The sequence below is a fragment of the Python bivittatus genome, unplaced genomic scaffold (genome assembly GCF_059951505.1).
Source record: "Python bivittatus isolate LINGU-HERP-01145 unplaced genomic scaffold, Pbiv_v1 ctg000040_np1212, whole genome shotgun sequence".
NCBI lineage: Eukaryota > Metazoa > Chordata > Lepidosauria > Squamata > Pythonidae > Python > Python bivittatus.
The window spans coordinates 1,941,781-1,962,329 of NW_028277032.1; positions in this window are offsets into that span (position 1 = coordinate 1,941,781).

Here is a 20,549-nt window from a genome sequence, read left to right on the forward strand (position 1 = left end):
CTAGCCTTCTCTAGCTTGGTCCCTCCCAGACAATTTCCAACTCAAGACAGGTAGACTTCACCAGACTGGGGAAGAGAGCTATATGCTATATAGGTTGTCCTCACTTAACAACCAATGGGAAACTGTGATTTGCTTAACAACTGCATGATTCGCTTAATGGCCACTGTGATTCGCTTAATGACCGCTGCAAAAAAGGTCACAAAATCATGTGTGACTTGCTTAACAACCGCCCTGCTTAACAATGAATTTTCCAGTCCCTGATGTGGTTATTAAGCGAGGACTACCTGTACTGTATAATGAAGATCTGCTTCTCATCAGCTTTACCCTAGAAGAGCCATTTTCTCCCGCATAGGAGATGTATATTTAAAATAGGTGTCTACTTACAACTAGTCCCTCTAGCTGTGTATTTGGGAGTCCTTATGCTAGCCTCTGCAGTGGGATGAATGTGGACATCAGCAAAGCATACTAACATTCATTTTGCCTGGGTCAAAAATCAGCTGCAAACTTGCCTGTGTTGAAAGGAAAAAAGTACACTCCTGAAAATTGCATGCAAAAAGTGGTAGTAAAAAGATTTTACTACCGCGAAGGCATTTGCATTTGAAAAGCCTGAATCAAGGAAACGCGTGTATCAGAGAAAGATAGCAGAATGATTTACATTTTAAAAAAAGGAGTTTGTGAGCAAATTATATTAAAAGATACATCAATTAGGGGAAGATACATACAAAGCCTCCATATGTTGTGAAACAGCGTGAATGTAAACAGTTACAAAACTTTCCAATTTTTCTTTAATCCATGGGAAAATAAGCCACAGTTGGAACAGTGCCCTGCTAACATATAGAAAGCAAAGTGGACAGGATTTCAAATGAGGTGCAATCCCTAAATCAGATCCGGCTTGATCGGAAAGCAAAGAATGCAGTTACTGGTTTCGGGATCGTTGCTTTTACCCATAGGTAAATGCATGTACATTTATTCAATTGCTAAATTGGCCAGAAGTCTTACGGTCAATCAAGGAAGATGCCTTTAATGGGATGCTACCGCCACGTGAAAACCATCTGAGACATTTCGAAGGCAGAAAAGACCATTGCTGGGCCGAAACGTGCTATGAAGTTTCTCAAACGTTTTTGAATCTGTGGAGGAGCAGATAAGACTTCTGTTTTGCTCTCTGATTCTCAGGGCCCTTGATAATCTCTTTCAGAATTCTTGATTTTGAATTTGGATGGTGTTTCTAAGTTCTCTTTCTTGCTGGAGGGGGCCAAAACAGATGCTTTCTTTGCTGACGTCTTTTCTCTTCCCAGAGGTGTCCACAGAGAGGGGGTCAAAAAAGTTTAAAAAGTCAAGATGTATAATGGTCTGGGGGAATGACCTTGGGAGACAGGAGGAAGAGCCGCAGAATAGACAACTGTCATACAAAAGATATCTCAGCCCCCAGAAAGAAAAGGGACCTGGGAAGCGCCTCAGAAGGGACCCTCCCTAGTTTTCAACAGAGTAAAAGGAGAGGGGGGAGAAGTGCTTTCAGACTGGCAAGATTCTGATAAAGTAATGTAATGTAACGATAAAGGTACAGCTCCTTGTAGTACTTCTTGTCTGGACTACCTCTGAAGAGCTAACAAGGTGATGGCCACAAGTCACCTTGTTCACCTTCAATCACATGGTTGTGGCCACCATCTTGATTTGGTTGACTCCCCTGCACACACCTCTGTCTCTCTCTCTCACACACGCACACCACATCCCTTGGCCTCCTCCTCAGTGCACAAACACCACACTCAACAACTAATAAGAATTTCTCTGAAATTATCTTCCCCTTTGAAAGAAATGTTGAAAGCCAATTTTCTTTCATCTAACTGAGACAGAATTGCTAGGGGAAAAAATTATATGTTTACTATTGTATGTTTTATGTTTTTATATTTTGGTTTCCATTTCAACTGGGTTCACTGTAGCGAGCGAGGTGGCCAGATCAATCAAAATAAATTTTAAAAATTGAAACATTAAAAAGCAAACACACACAGGAGACTTTTTATCCACTGCACTGGATGAAAACATAATTTCCTTGCAAAGTTTCCCAGCCATCATCTGGACATGTCTCTTTTGCAGAAACTTCCACAGGGAAGGGTCCAAAATGTCAAGACAGAAGGCAGGACCATACAGTTGAAGCCCTGACCCTTTTTTTCACCTGACTGGGGGCTGCCACCTTGACTTTTGGACCCCACCCCATGGACACCGCTGAGAAAAGAAGTACAGTGGTACCTCGGGATACGAACTTAATCCGTTCCGTGACTCTGGTTGCAACTCGAGTTGGTCTCAAGTCGAGGTAAAGTTTCCCATAGGGTTCAATGTAAATCCGGTTAATCCGTTCCGCCCTCCGCCCGAATTTGGTCGCAACCCGAGGCAATTTTCTCTTCAGAGCCTGACTTCCGCCAAGCCTGCTCTGCATTTTCTTTGGAGCCATGCTAACATGCACACCAAAAACCTTCGCAAAACACCGCAAAACACACCACAAGCCTCACCGAACGTCTCCTTGCTACCGCGACCTCGCCCACAGGAAGCTGCGACCGCGTGGCAGCAGGGAAAATGGCCGCGGATCCGGTTCGTAAGTCGAGGCAACCTCGTAACCCGAGGTACCACTGTACTTGCTTGAGAGGTTCCAGTTTCCCACTCCTACCTGCCTGTTTCTTGAATCTTTTTATGGAGCATTTAGTTGTTGACGTATCTGCTGCCACGTCTGCAATTTCAGGAGACACCTCCACCCTCCAGGTCCTTGGGCCACAGACCTGACTCTCCTGATGTCTTCTCCCATTCCAAGCATATTTTGAGGCCATTAAAACACACAGACACACACCGACACACACACAATGTTCTCCCACAGTAACTGCCACAGATATGGGCAGGTCTTTTCTATCCATAATGAAAAGCCCCACCATCTTTTAATTCCCTACTTTTATTAGTGGATGTCTGGCAACACCCAACTGAAATTAGAAAAAGTGCAGAGCTTGAGAAATTTGGGTTGACATTTCTGCAGAATTTTGGAGGGTTTTTTGTTGTTTTCCCTTCCTTGCCTCCTGGATACCTGCCAATCTAGTGGTATTTCCTGCCCCATTTATCAGTTATTTTTCCTCCTTGAGAATCTTTGGAAATCATGACCGGTGTTTCTGTTTCAAAGCATCTTTTTGGGGTATTAAAAAGCTGTTTTGCTTTTCCAAGAGGAAAACTGCAGAGGACAGCAAACAGTGTTAATGTTCTGGCACATCCTTTCTAACCATGTCACATCATGTTCCTTCTCTTGGAGTTCTTCAAACAGCAGGAAAGGACTGCACATTTTTCATTTTTGAAGTACACCTAGAATTGCTTCCTGGCAGCAATTTCTTTTTGCTCCCAAGAACAATTCCAAGGGACAGTAATTATAATAGGAGGAGACTGGCTGCTCTTCAACTTTTTTCCTAAAACCCCTGAAATGCCCTCCCCCATTTAGCAATCGATAAGAGACCCAATGATTGAAAGGGAAAGAAGTTATTCCGGTGCAGTCATGTCTCTACATCAGTGTTTCTCAACCTTGGCCACTTTAAGATGTGTGGACTTCAACTCCAAGAATTCCCCAGCCAGCCTTACTGGCTGGGGAATTCTGGGAGTTGAAGTCCACACATCTTAAAGTGGCCAAGGTTGAGAAACACTGATGACTCCCAATTTGGAATGAGATGGTGCAATGTTGCAGTGGGACAGAGGTGTCTCATTTAATCCTGATGCTAATTCAAAATCCTCCATGGAGCTTCTCCTCTAATACATCATTTAACATGGTGGAAAAAGCAGGGTGATGCAAATTAAAATTTGGTTTTTTTAAAAAAAAAAAAAAGATAAAGACCCAAACTTTTGGCGGTAGTTGGGTGTACTCACCATAGACAGACAGACCAAGAACAAAGGTCTTTTGGTTCTATTTTTCTTTCTTTTTTTCTTTTCTTTTTTATTGGGATCAGTTATATTTATCTTAGCACGTTTTACAGGAAGAAATGCAAACAAATAGAAAAAAAGAAATAGAAGAAAAACAACTAAAAGTGCAACAACCAACTTAGCAAAACACTAAAAATGACAAAAATCCAAAAGGGGGAAACTAATGGATATATCACAGAAAAATGCTGATCTATCATTGAAACATACAGTCTGGTCAGATGTGGCCCCCAAAATATGGGTTGGTTTCCTTTGGAAACCAAAGAATTTCTGATCCTTGTTTGCCTTTGGTGGGAGAAGGGGAAGAGGAGAGGATTACTCCAAATTTTCCAAGGACAGGAAAAATTCTTCAAAACGTCCTCAAGGGCAGGACTTCTTCCTGAGGAAAGGAGCATGAAAAAACCCTTTGGAAGACCCCCTTCCCAGACTCTTCCCTTGGGATTTAATGGAAATATGCAAAGCCAGGGAGGTAGGGCAACCAGTAGAGAGAAGGTTGGCCAATGAGAAACAGGAGATCCACCCATATACAGACCTCATTACAATTAAATGAGCGGAAGAAAGCCCCCTTCAACTCCTGGCATTTCCTCCAACATTCTTTCTTCCTCTGAAATAAGTTTTGAAAGCATCCTTGAATTCCAAACATGAAATTCAGTGAGAATGGATAGAGGGGGAAAAGGCAGGCAAGTCCTTCTCCCCAGACCTACTGCTGACTATAGCAGAATTTTGCCACACCGAAGATACCCATCTGGTTCACAGTTTGTGATGACCTAGCACACCACCACCTTCATTCCTCTCTATTCCCCCTGTCACCTCAGTACCTCCCAAGTCTGCCATTCTCTCTCCCCTTTTGTCCCCACCTGTGGGTCCAATCAATCCACCCATTTGGTACATAGAAACCCAGAGATATCAAGAAGAGGCGGCTTGTCAACCAAGGAGGTTTGCTGTGGAGAAAACCCTGCAGTGCTCTCTCCTCTTTTTACCTCTTTCTGGGCAGAGAAGACCCTTCCAACAGCAAGAAAGAGCACTTCCATTCTTCCACAAAGCATCCGAAGGTGTTTTGGGCAGGGAGCAAGAGGAAAAAAACAAGAAGAGACTCGCCTTCTCAAAACCATTGAGTGATAGATATGAGTACCTCCGTGCTGTGGTCACCATTCCTAGACAATATCGGAGACCTCATGCACCAGTCATTCAAGCATCAAAAGACAGACTTATCCTCTGGAAGCAATTACAGAAACAACATTAAAACAATCTTAAAGGGCCTCCCCACCAAAGGCATCCACAGTGGGGCTACAAAATTCAAAATGGCAGCCTCAACCACATAATCAAAGATCTTCCCACAATGCATGGGGAAAGAAGAGCAGGGCTTTGATTGTGCTGCGATGTCCGCTATCTCAACTTTTTTGAACACCTCACCCAAGATGCCCCTGTTCCTCAAACCAGGACTATGCTTCCTGTGTTCAGATCAGGGATTTAAAATTAAATACGGAATAAACTCTTTTTCTTCCCATCAGCTCTTGCCTATTTGCATTCTCTGGACTTATCCTCAGCTGATATCAGCTGTTACTGTTCTGCTGCTGCTGCTGCTGCTGCTGCTGCTGCTGCTGCTGCTGCTGCTGCACAGAAAGATGTTTAAGCAGCTGGCCTGCACCATCAGGATGCACTAAGACCCTTATCTCTTTCCTACAACCCACTGGGATTTCTCAGGAGATGTAGTGGGAATTCTCCTGAATCATCGCTGCAGAAAATATTGCATTCAGGTTTCTGAAAGTTCTTCTTGGCTAGCGGCTTAAATCCTCATGGGCCTTTGTTCCCATCCACCTCTTTGCTTTTAATTGACTTTGTATTGGTTTTACCATAAACATAATATAACCTATTACCCAGCAACGTGAGTCATACAAAACTTTCTTGCCTCAAGAACATCCCTTGCTTCTTATTTACTGCCAAATGCAATGGTGAAAGGAGACAGTTTTAAGAGGAAATTGCATTGCTCTGACCCAGAAACTCAAAATACTGGCCATGTGAAAACTGGAGGGGGTGCAAGAAACTATGCAAATGTCACAAGAGCCAAAGTTAGTATTTTTGCTTGGTATGTGCTTGTATCCAAATGGAGTACAAAGAAAAATAACCCTGGGAGACAATGACTGGCACAAAGTCAATCAGTTTGCTTAGACTAGAACCTTGGTCTGATTCTACTTCACCCTTGAACTTTCTTTCCTTCTTCCTCTCCTCTCTAACAATACATTTGGAATAATTTAGGAGATGCCAACTCAGCCCCTGAGAAAGATCAACGCTTCTTCTGAAAGTTCTCTTAGATGCCTTCAAGGTGGATTGTTTAAGAAACACCCAACTGAGTACTCCTTGAATTAAAATTGGGCTTTGCCTGAGCTTTCTGTAAACATCACAGCTCAGCCCAATTGGGAACTGAAGATCTGCCCTGAATTCTGCTTGGTAATGCCTCTGGGGAGGAATCACTATGTTCTTCAGAGAAAGTATGCTAGTGTTGTAGGTACAACTTCCCAGTTTAGATTCTGGCATGTGAAGCAATTGGCTGGAATTGCTGCTGTGATGGGAATCCCTTTATTACAACTGAAGATGCCTTCTTCTATTCCTGATTTTTTTAATATTTAGGAAAAGGAGATACTGCAAAACTGTTTCCCATGGCATTCTTAGTTCTAGGAATACCCCTTTTATCCCACATAGTCCCCATAGATATTCTTGGGGCTGTTTTGTTTTTTTTAATTGTGGGCATCCCAAAGCGTTAGTTGGAAATCTTCCCACTGGCCAGAAAAGTGAGAAAGAAAAGCTGGGGAGGGTGCAGAGAACATCCTGGGGAATTAGGAGAGACAAAGAACCACGCACTGACATCACCACATGTCTGTGTCAGACATTCAGAGTACATGTCTGGAGTGCCAGGGCTGGAGCTTGTCCAGAACATATTTCAAGCTCATTGGCCAAGAAACAGGAGACCAGAAATCATTCTTTGGGCCACCATCTGACTTGACTAAAGCTGGGACTACCTGGAGAACAGACAGCAAATGCTCAACCTCAGAACAGACCAGACCAGACCAGACCAGGACAGGACAGGTGACCTCAGTGAAGTCTTCTGGGTTGGCTTCTGCTCTATACGGCTCTAGCCTCAACTGTAGGGGATTTAGGTTGCCTGCCTTTCTGCCTCATTCTCAGCCAGCCTTGGGAGAAGAACAGGCAATTAGTAAATTAATCATGAAACAGAATCCAAGATTTTATAGCTCAGGGTTGTCACACGGAGATGGCGATAGGTATAATTGTCACTGCAGTGGGGGGAGTTGGAGACTAAAAGATCTGCGGACAGACGAGAGAGAAAAGCAGAGAGATAAATATGTGAAAGTGGAAGATGTAGCAGAGAATCAAATAAGTGTTTTCATTTCTAAATGAGAGCTGGCACAGAGACAGAATCTAAACCATAAGATGACAGTGAATTGTACAGTAGAACAGCTTGAAATTCACTCTTTAATTAGTTGTGAGTACAAAGCAAGCCACTTTCCTCCTCTAAAGGAAGACACTTTCAGATTGTATGGAGGTCACACATCTGTTCCATTAGTGAGAGCAGTCGGTTTTTATGTATCTATTCAGAATGTCAGCCCAGGAAATGTCAGCTTGTTTCTAATGAGGACTAGAATGCTGCAGCACTGATTCAGATTTACCCCCTGCTGAAACTCCTATAAAATTAAACGCCACAGTCAACAGCTCTCATGTTGCAGCAGGTGTGTATAATTTATCTTGTGGCTAAAAGCCAGGTAATAATGGCAATAATAATAATAATAACAACAACAATAACAACAACAACAACAATATCCCCCAATGAGGCACCACCTTGATGTGGTTGTTGGGCTAGCATGTTCCAAGGAGAATGAGAGCTGTGTCAGAGGTTCAACCACACTGGACAAGTCTCATCAGAGGAGCCAGACGAAGAGTGTCTCTTCCATAAACAATATGGTGAGACATAATTTACAGAAACCTATACTAGAGAAAAGTTGTTTACCCGTCACAAATATATGAAGAATGAAAACGAAGAAATAATGACCTGCTATTACAAATCAAGTCCAGTGAGAAGACAATATCTGAAAAGAATGCACCAGTTCTGGGAAGAAAAACATCCAGAATCAGAAATAAGAGAACAGATAGATTCGCTGCTCAACACTGTCCGAATATACAGCCAAGATTTCGCAGTGGAGTTTGGACTGGACAAGTGCCACCCTTACCAACAACAGGGGGAAAATAGTGAAAACTGAAGGAATCAAGATACCCGATGGAAATGACATCAAGAGTCTGGATGAAGATCACTACAAATACCTGGGCAGCCTTCAAGCTGACAACATCAAGGACACTGAAGTCAAGAAGAAGGTTAGTAGTAAATACATCATGAGAGCAAGAAGATCTTAAAGTCCAAACTCAGTGGAGGAAATACCATCAAGGCAATTAACATCAGGGCAATTCCAGTCATTAGATACACAGCTGGAATAATGGACTGGACTCAAGCAGAACTAGAAGTCCTGGATAGGAAGGCCAGAAAAATAGTGACAATGAATCATGCCCTTCATCCATGCAATGATGTTGACAGACTGTACTTATCAAGGAGCATAGGTGGGCAGGGAAAGTTGCAGGTACACCAGACAGTTGAAGAAGAAAAAGGGGCATTGGAAGAATATCTGAAGGACAGTGAAGAAGATGCACTGAAGCTAGTACACCATGAAGGCTTACTGAATACTGAAGAGACCAAACTGGCCTGCAAGAAAGACCAGATGAAGAATACAAAAGAGATATGGCAAGGCAAAGTATTACATGGCCAGTACACACAAAACAAAAACAAAAACACAAAAAAAACCTAGCAACCAAAGCAGATAACAAGAAGACCTGGCAATGGCTAAGAGCAGGAAAGTTGAAGAAAGAGACAGAGGGGCTAATTCTGGCTGCACAAGACCGAGTCTTAAGAACGAATGCATATGAAGCCAGAATTGAGAAGACAGCAACAGACAGCAAATGCTGCCTCTGCAAAGAAGCGGAAGAAACAGCGGACCACCGAGTCAGGTGCTGCAAGAAGATCACAGAGACCGATTGCAAACAATGGCATGACAAAGTAGCAACACTGGTGCATTGGAATCTCTGCAAGAAATCCCATTTGCCTGCAAGCAAGAACTGGTGGGACACAAAACAGACCAAGTCAGAGAAAATGAAGAAGCTGAAGTGCTCTGGGACTGTAGAATTCAAACACACAAGCGTCTGCCACACAACACCCCAGACTTAATCATTGTCGATAAGAAAGACAAAAAAGTCGGGATAGTGGACATTGCAATACCTGGAGACAGCAGAAGAGAAGAGAAAGAACTGGAGAAAATCGCAAGATACAAAGACCTGCAAATAGAAGTAGGACGACTGAAGCAAATGAAAGCAGAGATGGTACCAATAGTAATAGGCGCCTTGGGTCCAATCCCAAAACACCTGGAGCACCCCTTGAAGACCATTGGCATTGACAAAATCACCATCGGTCCATTGCAAAGGATAGCTTGGCTTGGAACAGCTCCATCCTGCGACAATACCTTTGACACCATCAGACAACAACATCTGCCTATCCCAGGTCCTTGGGAAGGACTCAATAGGTGGAAATCCAATGCCAGATCCAGTCTAAACATCTGGCTGACTGTACGACCAACAATAATAGCATAATGTGGCTAAAGGCCAGATAATAATCTTTAAAATCTGGGCTTCCAAGAAGCCAAGGGAGCATGGCTGTGATATCATGATACTGTTGGAGAGAATGGGACCCAATTTTTCATCCCAATGTGATTTAACAGAAGAAATGGGTGTTCAAAGTGCTTAAGTGGCTCATGTAGCCTTTCAAATGCTCTCCAAAATGGGGGAGGGGGGGGTTAAGTGATTAAAATTGGTGTCTTAATCCTTTGCAAGGATCTCATCCCAGGATGTCTGTGGATCCTGCTCAAAAGTTAAATGTTTGTCTGCTGCCTCTTTAAGGACCAGCCCTGTTACCTTTGTTCATTCCTCAGGCACTTCCTTTGCAAAGCCTACTTCTGAGTGGGTAATGAGATCTATCCCTGAGGGTGGGGTAGTGGTTCTGGTGGGGATGGGAGGCAGGTTGAGGATAATCCCCCAAATTAGCCATCCCTGCTCCAACACGAAACCAAGATATTCAAACCAACTGGCTGATCAGTATGGTGATTATTCTTCCCTTATCTCTCCTTAATACTACCAAGTGCTCCAAGGACTGGACATTATTTGGGTACAAGCACTAATCCCTCCTTCCAAGTCAACCCTTCTCAGAAAGCTCTGAGCTTTGTCCAGTGTGTAAGTTACTTCTCACACTGATCGGAAGGACAGTTATCAGAAAAAGGGAACAGATGCTGACTGCTCCTCCTTCATGGAAGAGGTAGTTCTGCACAGAAAAACAGACCAGTGTTTTGCCACTGTAAATAACCTATATAAAGGTGCCTTGTTTGAAAATAGGGGCCTTGCTGGAATTCTTGTATTGTAACCTTAGCCTTCCTGTTAAATACCCATAATCATAGCTCTTGGATTCTTGTTCCTTGGATTAACTGTAGCCAGTCTAGACTTCAAGGAAAGAAATCTGATATCCATCTCCAGCTGCAGAAGTCCCATTATCCTGGTGGGACTGTGGACTGCAAATAAGAGCAGACAAAAGCATGCCACAAGTAGAGCATCAAAAATGCCAGAGTCAGAGCTGCCTTGCTCACTGGCTCAGCCCCAGCTTGTGTGCTACAGCTTCCTTGGGGGAGTCATGATACGTTCCGTGGGAACATCTCCTTGAACAGTGAAAGATTTTCATAAATCATGTTGGCACAGATCTGCCTGTCTGACTCTACCCTATTGCAGCATAGCTTGACTTGACTTGACTCTTCCAGACCTGCTGCAACTCCAATCTCTTTGATTCATCGCTGGTGCAACTCCCATTTCTGAGTTGCTTCCATGCAACAGCTGCCAACATCATGGCCTTGATACAAGCAGGATCCCAACCAGGAAGAGGAGAAAGGACCAGAAGCTAAGTAAAGCCTCATCTACCCTTTGGGCTTCTTTGATATTCAATTCTTGCTTTTCCCTTGAAAAACATATGATCCAAATTGGTTTGTTGGGTTAACGTACCTGCCATATCTGCAAAATGCAGGCAAATAATTTCCAAAGTAGTCTCCCCAGGTCTCAGTGTGCCAGTGAAGGTTGGTGTCCTTTGGCCTCATTCACAGCAAATTTAAGACTGCAGGAAATCAAGAGTGATGAAGAAAGGATATTCAGTCATATATAAAATTAAAGCATCATTTTTCTATTAGTTCAAATGTTCCAGTGACATCGGCTAAGCCAAATGAAAAAGCCAGGAGCAAGTGAACATGCCATTAAAACCAGTTTGTCCTAATTAGCAACATCGTTTCTAAAATGCTTTATTAAACAAAGCAAGCTTTGTGCAAGCGGCAAAGAATTCCATAAACAAGCTAATGAAACTTCTCTGAAGAAACATTCCAGAGGGTTGGGACCCAGCTGTGAAGGGCCTGGTTCTTCTATACATCCCCTTTTAGAGACTGAACAAGCCAGGGCTCTTTTGGAGGACCAAGGAGATGGGAAGGTACATCTAAAAGGATGAGGGCACTGGGGGAAGCCGGTATCTGAAGCACATGAGAGATCTCAGACAAACAGCTCTAGCCTTTGATGAATTCTTAGTTGACCCTGCCTACCATAGAATTTCCAAGTCCATATTTGAAGCTCCTCAAGAAAGCAGGGTCCTCCTTCATCAGCAGATGGCGGTGAGATGTATGGATTCTCAATGGCTTTGCTCTCTTGCCCATTTTGGCAAGGCAGCTTTCCGGCCTCTTTTTTCCCTAAAAAAAAAACCCCAAATCAGTAGGACAACAAAATATCAGACCAGATGGGAGCAGATGGGGATGGCACTACTGTTTTGAAAATGTACTGAGTTTAAAATGGCTGAGTGAGCTCTTCCTGCTTGCTTTAACCTTTAAAAAGTCTTGCACAGAGTAAGGCTATTGACCTCTTCTGGCACTTCCTGGAATGACCTGGCGTTTACAAATTAGATAAAGCTGGAAGAGACTGCTCTGCTATGTCAGATTCAGCCGGCACGGCACAGCCAATGCCGCTGTTCAGTTTCACTGCCCCTAGTCAATTTCACTGCCCCAGGCACAGGCAATGAAAAAGGAGAAGTCAGCCAACCTGCGAGTTAATGGGCAACGGGTGGCGGCGGTTAACTCCGGCCGAGAACGGATACTTTGCATCACCGCTGGCTTCCCCCAAGCGCCTCAGACAAAGGGAACCACAGCGGCTCAGAAGCGCAGCGATCAGCGCGCGATCAAGAACTCCCGGCTTAACATGCAGAAGGAAAGCCTAACGAACACAACAACCCCACAAACAATAGACAGCAATCAAAAGGACAAAAAGAACTGGGCTGAATCTGCCATTTGGGCGAGGGGGAGATTACCGCGGGTAATCAGTAACTAGGCAACAGGGGAAAGCGTGGGAACGGGGAACCTATAAAGCACGATGTAGTCTGTGCCAAGCCAACCCTGGCTTTGTTTGTTATCTACCTATGTTACACTCTAGTAAACTCCTTTTGCTGAACTTGGGTTTCACAAGAGTTTTATTGGAGCTGAATGTGGTAAACCTTATAAGCTACATCATACTTTAAATAAATAAATATATGGGACTCATAATCCTGTTTTTTAAGAGAAAGCACAGACTAGCTGGACTTCCATCATGGTGAACGTTTGCCAACTACTGATTCCTCTGAGAATGAAACACCCTCACCTTGCAACCCACTTTCAGAGGACTTTGTGGTAGGGTTCCTCCCATCCTCCCATTCAGACCAACATTTGGTCTAAGCCGAAGCTTAGGATGAGATGCTTACTAACTCAAGGTTCTTGACAGCCCTTGAAAGAGCTGGAGTTGCAGAACTATTATTATTATTATTGGTGTGTCTGTCATTGCCTTTGAGAATAATATTTTGGAGTCTTCCAAATGTTAATTAATTGGGCAACAAAAGGAAGATAATGAGATGGGTGGTTAAAAGAAGTCCTTGATGGTTAGGTTTGGTTCAGTGAGAAACAAAACCTGTGGTATATCCAGTTTTGATTAAGGTGCTATCCTATTGCTTCATGACTGATAATTTTTTCAAGTCTAGATCTGTCCATACATGCACCATCTACTTCATGGTGGACTCCCTGTCATTGGAGATTTTCAAACAAGGGTTAGTACGACCACCTGTCAAGGATGATTTGAAGGATTCCTGCACTGAACAGCAGGTTGATCCCTTGTCCAACTCATACACTTTAGGACTCTATGAAAACTGGCAATGGGACATGTGACCCAACTCCATTGAAAAGCATCATGCTTGAAGTGAATGAGGAGTTCTATTGATGGCATTTGACATATCCTAGGTTACATGCTCACACATACAAGTAATCTCTTGCGGCTTCAATAAAGAAATAGTCCTTATACATACTGTACATGATGTCATGGGGTCTGCTACGATGGTCAGCAATGTTAGAATGGCAGAAGTTTAACCAAATTCAAGCAAGAATAACTCCCATATATACAATATACTGTATTAGGCTGCAAGGCAAATATAAATATTTACAGTATAGTTTCTAAGAGGGCCTAAATGTTTATAAACATGGCAAATTCATGGAGGTATAAAGAAGGGGGAAGTTAGAAATCAAATAACTTTTTAGCTTTTTAACTTTTTTTAACTTTTTCTTTTTTCTAATATGCATAAACCACAACAAGTAATGATACAGTGGAGACATTAGTATCAAGTATTAAGCTTTAACTGGAAACCTTTATTATATAACAAATAATTTAATGTTTATCAATGCTACACTCTGTTCTAGATGTAAATTTTAAGCAACCTTATGCTTATCAACATTAACATTTTAGAAATCATAGTTAATATTGAAAAAAACTTTTGTTTCCTTTATCTTTAAAGGTTTAAGTTATCTAAATCACCAGAGGATTCATAATCTCTAGCCAACATTGTATAAGTACCACTGTACCCAAATAATATAATATACTACTTGTGTTTTATGATAATACAATAAAACAATATTTTGTTGTTTTGGGAGATAGAAAGTCTACCTCATTTTACGTGTGTTACGATGCACACAGTACATATTAGAAGGGGGCAGGGCTTCGACTGTCCAGTTGCATCCGCCATTTTGATATTGCTGATCATCTCTGGATGCCCCTTCATGAAGTGATATATCACTTTTCTGCAGGAAACCTGTGGATCTGTATATAATATGTTCATGCATGTGAATAAAGAGGCAAAGAGAAACCCGGAGAAATCTTCTGGATATATTATGCCTCAAGATATAGTGTCAAGATCACAGGAAGTGATAGTACCACTCTGCTGCCCAGGTCAGACCACACTTGGAATACTGTGTCCAATTCTGCTTGCCACAATACAAAAAGGGTGTGGAAGAACTGGACAGAGTGCAGAAAAAGCAATGAAGATGGTAGGGGGCTTGGAGGCTAAATGCTACAAAGAACAGTTAAAGGAACTTGGTGTGTTTAGCTTAAAGAAGAGAAGGCTAAGGGGAGACATGATAGCAGTCTTTTGATACATTAAGGGATGTCACAGGGAAGAAGGAGTCAATTTATTCTCCCAAGCACTTGAGGCTAAGACAAGGACCAAAAGATGGAAGCTTAACAGTGAGAGATGTTGAACTTGAACTAAGGAGTTTCCTGACTGGGAGAACTATTAAGGAATGGAACCACTGGCCTCCTGAAGTCCTGGATGCTCCATCATTGGAGGTCTTCAAGAAAAAACTGGACAGCCATTTGTTCAGAATGTATGAGGATTTCTGCCCTGGGCAGGAAGCCCTTCCAACCCTAGGATTCTGTGATTCTGTGGTACCCTCTTGTTCTCTGAAGCCCCTGAGGTCCAGCATGGCCTTGATTTGCTGCCAAGGAACATGGGCTCCAGGACAGAAATGGCTCCGCTTGCATTCTGAAAAGGGAAGATAGGTGCCACCAAAATAGGCGCATGACATTTGCACAGCCTGATATGCGTGCATCTGGATATAGATTTAGAAACAGTTCCCCTCTCTGTTCAGTAGAAATACATAGTATCTCACCCTAGGGGGGAGATGGCAACCAATTGATCAGAGCACCCAATTCGTAGCTGCTGTCCAGAAATGAACCAGAGGTGTGTGATTCATCCAAGATCCAATTGAAATGTGTGATTCAATTTGATCAGATCTGAGCTGAAAAAAGTGTGTCAGCACATGCATGAAAGGCTATTGAACCTTCACTTCATTTCAAAGCTACCTGATTCAATTTCATGCATTGAGTTGATTTGACAATTCAATTTGAAGATGTGATTCAAAGGGATGATTTGATCAAATCGCCTTTGACTAAATCAAAGCTTCACACGGCTCTGTTGTTAAGTGTGGAAGAGCAACACTGAGGCTTAGACCGCTATCTTTGCTTACAGCTCTTGATTGCCCAACTGGATTTGTTCTGGGCTAGTGATGTGCAGAGAAGTTCTTCTGCTTTTTCCCCCCCTTTTTCTTACCAGGTGCACATCTTCATGATCAGAGTATGGAATCCTTGCACTTACTCAATGATGAAGTTCCCAAGAGGTGTGTGTCATCAGCAAACCTTTATTGCAGCCTTTAAGGCCAGAGAGCACAATAATACAATATGTAAACTTGTGATTATTATTAATAAAACGTAGGTGTGTGTTAGGATCCCCTCTTTCTTTGTATTTATTTATTTGTTGGTTTATATGCCACATTTATATGGCCACACATCTCAGAAAGCGACTCTGGGTGGTGTACAACAATTAAAATAACAGCTGAATAAAACCAGGCATCCTAAAAAGATAAATAGTTACTATTCGAATAAAAAGATTACCACAATTACAAAAAAAAAAGATTAAAAAAAAAGATTATAAAATATACCAACCCCGCAGAGAGAGCAGAATATCAATTACAGTGGAGCCATCAAAGAATGTCTCCGGTTCCCAAAGACCCCCAGGCCTGAGGACACGACTACGACTTGAGGGACTTGTGTCATCTTCTCTCCAGTGGTTCACAACCTCTTTGGTGGTTTTCTCCACACTTCAAATTAATCTCAAGGAAGGACTTCATGAGAGACCCTATGTAGTACAGACTAGTGGTATAAGGTGTTGGATCAGACTGGGGAGCCCCAGGTTCAAATCTTCGCCCACTGGGTCACTTCGGGTCAGTCATCCTCTATATCACAAGGGGTCCTGTGGCAATTAAATCACCCTTTGCCCTCTGAATGCAAAAAGGGGGGGATATAAATTCAATAATTTAAAAAAACCCTCCTCCCAAAAGTTTCTTTCAGTAGTGATGCTACCATAACTGCCAAGAGCAAGTCCTACCCATGTAAAATTCTAGAATTTCTCTTTCCTTTGGAAATAAAATAATTGGGGAAACCACACTTGTTAAAACACATAGAGACTTTGTACTTTGCTTCCCCAATTTATGCACCTATTGATCAGTCCAATAATCCAATCAATCCAGTCTTTGTTATGGTCAAAAACCAGCATAAGGAGAGTAGGGTACAGTCAATTTAAAAGCACAGAAAATACATCAGAAAAATAATAATGAAAAGCTAAAAGATGTAAAATAGGAAGTATATATCTAAAAGGAATTAAAAGAAGAATTTTGGAAAGCTAGAAGATATAAAAAGCATATGTATTAAAACAGAAAAAAATATATTTTTAAAAAATGAGTCTAAAATATTATGATACTATGTACCTGTTGAAACACAAGAACCCCTTGGAGATCCCTTTGCTTTTCTTCTCTGATACGTAAATTCCCCAATGGAGTTTTTAATGTACAAATTCCTCTAATGTAAAGGTCTTTCTTTAAGTGTGACTCCTTTTTGCCTGCAGTTTCCAGCACCATGACATTATTTTCAGAAGTGACAGGGGCTTGAACAGCTTTTTGCTCGGCCCACCGACAGCTTCCCTGGCTTCTTGGGCTTTCCTTAGACCTCAGAGGAAAACTTCTGGAGAAAATGTCCTTTTCAGATTGGGACGTATGAGCAGCCAAGGAGGCTGCAAAGTGAGGTGAGATGGGCACTAGAGCAACAGGACCAGCAGTAGCCCCCTTCATGTCCAGTAATTAAGTGAGCATAAAAGCACCACCATCAGCACCTTGATAACAAGGTAGAAAAAAGGGAGCCTGTTTTGCAATGGAAGAAAACTTCGGATTTTAGCATTCGATTGTGGTCAGAGAGAAGGCACTGCTGTAAAATGGAACCCATGCTCTTTATCTCCCACAAAATGTGGGGCTAAGGAAAGCATCACCAACTTGCAGTACAAATTCATCTTTTGCCGGAAGCAAGGCGTTCAGACCATGAAAGTTGAATGCTAATGAGGAGCAGCAATTGGGACATGGACTCAGAGAAATTAGGACAATTAGCCTGGGAACGCTAGTGGTGCAAGTCTGTGAAAGTCCGGGGCTGGCTTGTAAGAACAAGGCACTTGACCTAGTATCTGAAGCCTGTTGCCCTGGAAATGGAAGCTGGATACCCCATGTATTATGCCTGCAAATTTAGGAAGTACACCCCATTGGGAAGAGAGCAAGAAAGTAGTGGAGTTTTGACCTCCAAGGCAAAGAATTGCCCCTTTGAGGCTCTAGTCCTCAGGTTGGATATCAGGACTTATTGACTCCAGGAACCTGTTTATTCTACTCCACATGATCTATCCAAATATTGATGGGCCAGTCTCAATTCATCTTGTTCCTTTGAAAAACTCCTGATATTTAACAGCGATAACAACCTTCCCCACCCTGAGAATGCCCAAATGCATGGACCAAAACTCCCAGAATCCCTACATCATGTCAGCCCTTCAAGGTAGTCCAGAGAAGAAGCACACCCAGGAGTACCAGCTCTATCTTTATGGTAAAGTTACATTGACAGAATCTTGCAAGTCTGAAAGTACATCTCTTCCCTATTGCCTTTACAGTCCAAGAAACTAGGGATGGTCCCTTCTGAGAAGTTTGCCACACCTCCATTCCTTCTGAGGGCTCAGCTGCTTCTTATCTGACTTGTCTAGGCTGCAGCTCTTCCTCCTGTCTCCCAAGGTCATTCCCATATGCCATTAAACATCTGGAGGATGCTGAGGTTGGAGGATTTTATAGTACTTGAAGGACGGATTAAGACTGACCTCCTCCAGACCAACTATAGTCCCATCCCCACTGAAGGTGGCTGGTACAGCTAAATGAGAATGTTTTTAGTTAGTTGCTCTGTTTGTTTTGGTAACACTTATCACAGTCTACACATTTCTTCATACAAGTGAGATGGAAATGTTTTGTTTTTGAGTTGTTTTAAACCAGAATATGGAAGAAATTGGAAGAAATTGGAAATGACAGATTTGATCCATCCATAGTGCTGGGTAATAGGGCTGAACCAAGCATTTCTTACGTTGAATTTTCAGACTGAAAATAACCTTGTGGGGAGGAGGACTGTGGGTGGAACATGTTCCCCAAATAATGACACTACAAATGTCTTTTAATATGGTTGTTTATTTATTTTTGCTTGGATTTGTATATACAATCCCCCTTTTTTTACTGGAGCTCCCTGAAGAATAAGAAATTATTATTGTTGTTGTTGTTGTTGTTGTTATTTTCAGATATCCTCTTCTCGTTGGACTTGATTTGTAATAGCAGATCATTATTTCTTTGTTAAGCACTACTTTGAATTGGTCGTGGTCCCTCAAATAATACACACAGAAAAATAGGTATCCTTTGGTCCACCTTAGACAGAACATCCAAAGTTGGGTACAGCTTCTTGTGCAGAACAAGGATACAACACAATACAGTCATGCTAAACATTTTGATGGGGGGGGGGGGAAGTCTGCTTCTGTATTGAAATGGAAAGCAAGGCGAAGCAACATGACCTGTCAAACCTGAGTCAAAACACTCCGATTGTGTGAATATGGAATGGGTGGAAAAAAACAGAAGTGGTGGAACAAATCATGAGCTTTTATCAGCTTGGTTAATTGCCCAGGAGTGGATCATCAGCGTTCCCTTCTTGCCATAGAAACTCAGAGGCAGATGATAAAGTCTTTCTGTTTCGCTGCCAGAAAGCTTTGAGAATCTTTGAAAAAACAGTAAATCCCCTTTCAGCTCGGCAATTCACTTTTGTAAGCCAATGATAGCCTTTGGTAGAAACCCTGTCAACAGTGACTCTCCTGTCCGCAGCCCCTATCAACCCATGCCAATTTTTGCCCACCAGACTGGAGACTTTAATTCACAGCAAACATTTGACTCCTGAAAAACCATATGGGTTCTGGGAGTTACGTCTCATCTGTAAGGTTTGCCCCGTTCGACAGAGAAACTCCCGTGACACGTGTGGCTCACAAAAGAGGTTTACTCATGCGTAACGTAGCAGTCACAAGCAAAGCCAGGACTGGCTTGGTACATTTACATTACACCTTTATAGTTGTCTCAATCCCCCCGCGGGCCCCGTTGCTAGGTTACATATTACAAATTAGATTGCAGATTGCCCCCCGTAATCCCCCCCTTCTACTGGAATGGCAGGTTCAGCCCAGGTCTCTTGTTTCTTTGATTGTTGTTGCCTGTGGCGTGGTCGTTGCCTTCGTTGGGGCTTCTGTCGCGGGCCCAGCCGGGAGCATCCCCTCGGCGCTGATCTCTTCCTCAATTCCGGGCTCTCTCCTTTGTCTATAGCGCCCGCGGCCCTCTGGCTTAACACAAGGCATCCGCTCCAGATTAGTGAAGTGGCGCCAGGGGGCCCATTCATTAGCTTGCGGTTTCGCCTTTCCTCTTTCTGCGCTGGCGCTCGAGCGGTGAAATTGACTAAAGCGCGGCTGGGCAAGTTCCTAGGCGTGCGGTGCAGGCTGAACCTGACATACCGCCCCCCTGAAGACAAGTCCCCCTCTTAATTGGGCTACTAGGGTGCTGCCCCCCCATCTGGCATAACGGTGTGCCTTTCCTTGGCTTGGGGCTTTGGCCTTACCATGGCCGAGTCACTTATAGGGGGTCCCAAAGGTTCTCCTTCCCTTCCTTCGCCGCTGCGCACGTCGAGCAGCTGGCCACGTACTCCCTCGTATCCCTCCGGAGAGACGGCCACCAGAACTGTTCACGCAGGAGGTGGAAAGTCCTAACGAACCCACAATGTCCCGTAGTGTCCTCGGTGTGACCTCTCCGGAGTTCCTAGGCGTGCGGTGCAGGCTGAACCTGACATCATCCCCCTAAAATTATAAAATTAAAAGGGATTGTTTAAGCCAGCCATCTCAACGCTGGATTCCGAATGAAATCAATCTTAACAGGTGGCTCTCCAACCTGCTCTCTTTGTACATTTGCTCCAAGTTCTCCATCTTCTGACTGTGAAGACCTTACTCTGCCTTCCTGGAAGAAGAAAACTTTTGAGAAGTTTTCAGTGAAATGTTGGCACAGGGTTAGTGTCCAGAATTCTTGGAAGAGAGGCTGCCTTTAGAACAGATCCTTGGGAAAGAGCTGCCATAGCCAGTTCAGTGAGGGATCAATGATAACCCCACAAAACTTGTCTTTTGCTACATCCAAGGTTGCTTGATGCGAGGTGTCTTTTTC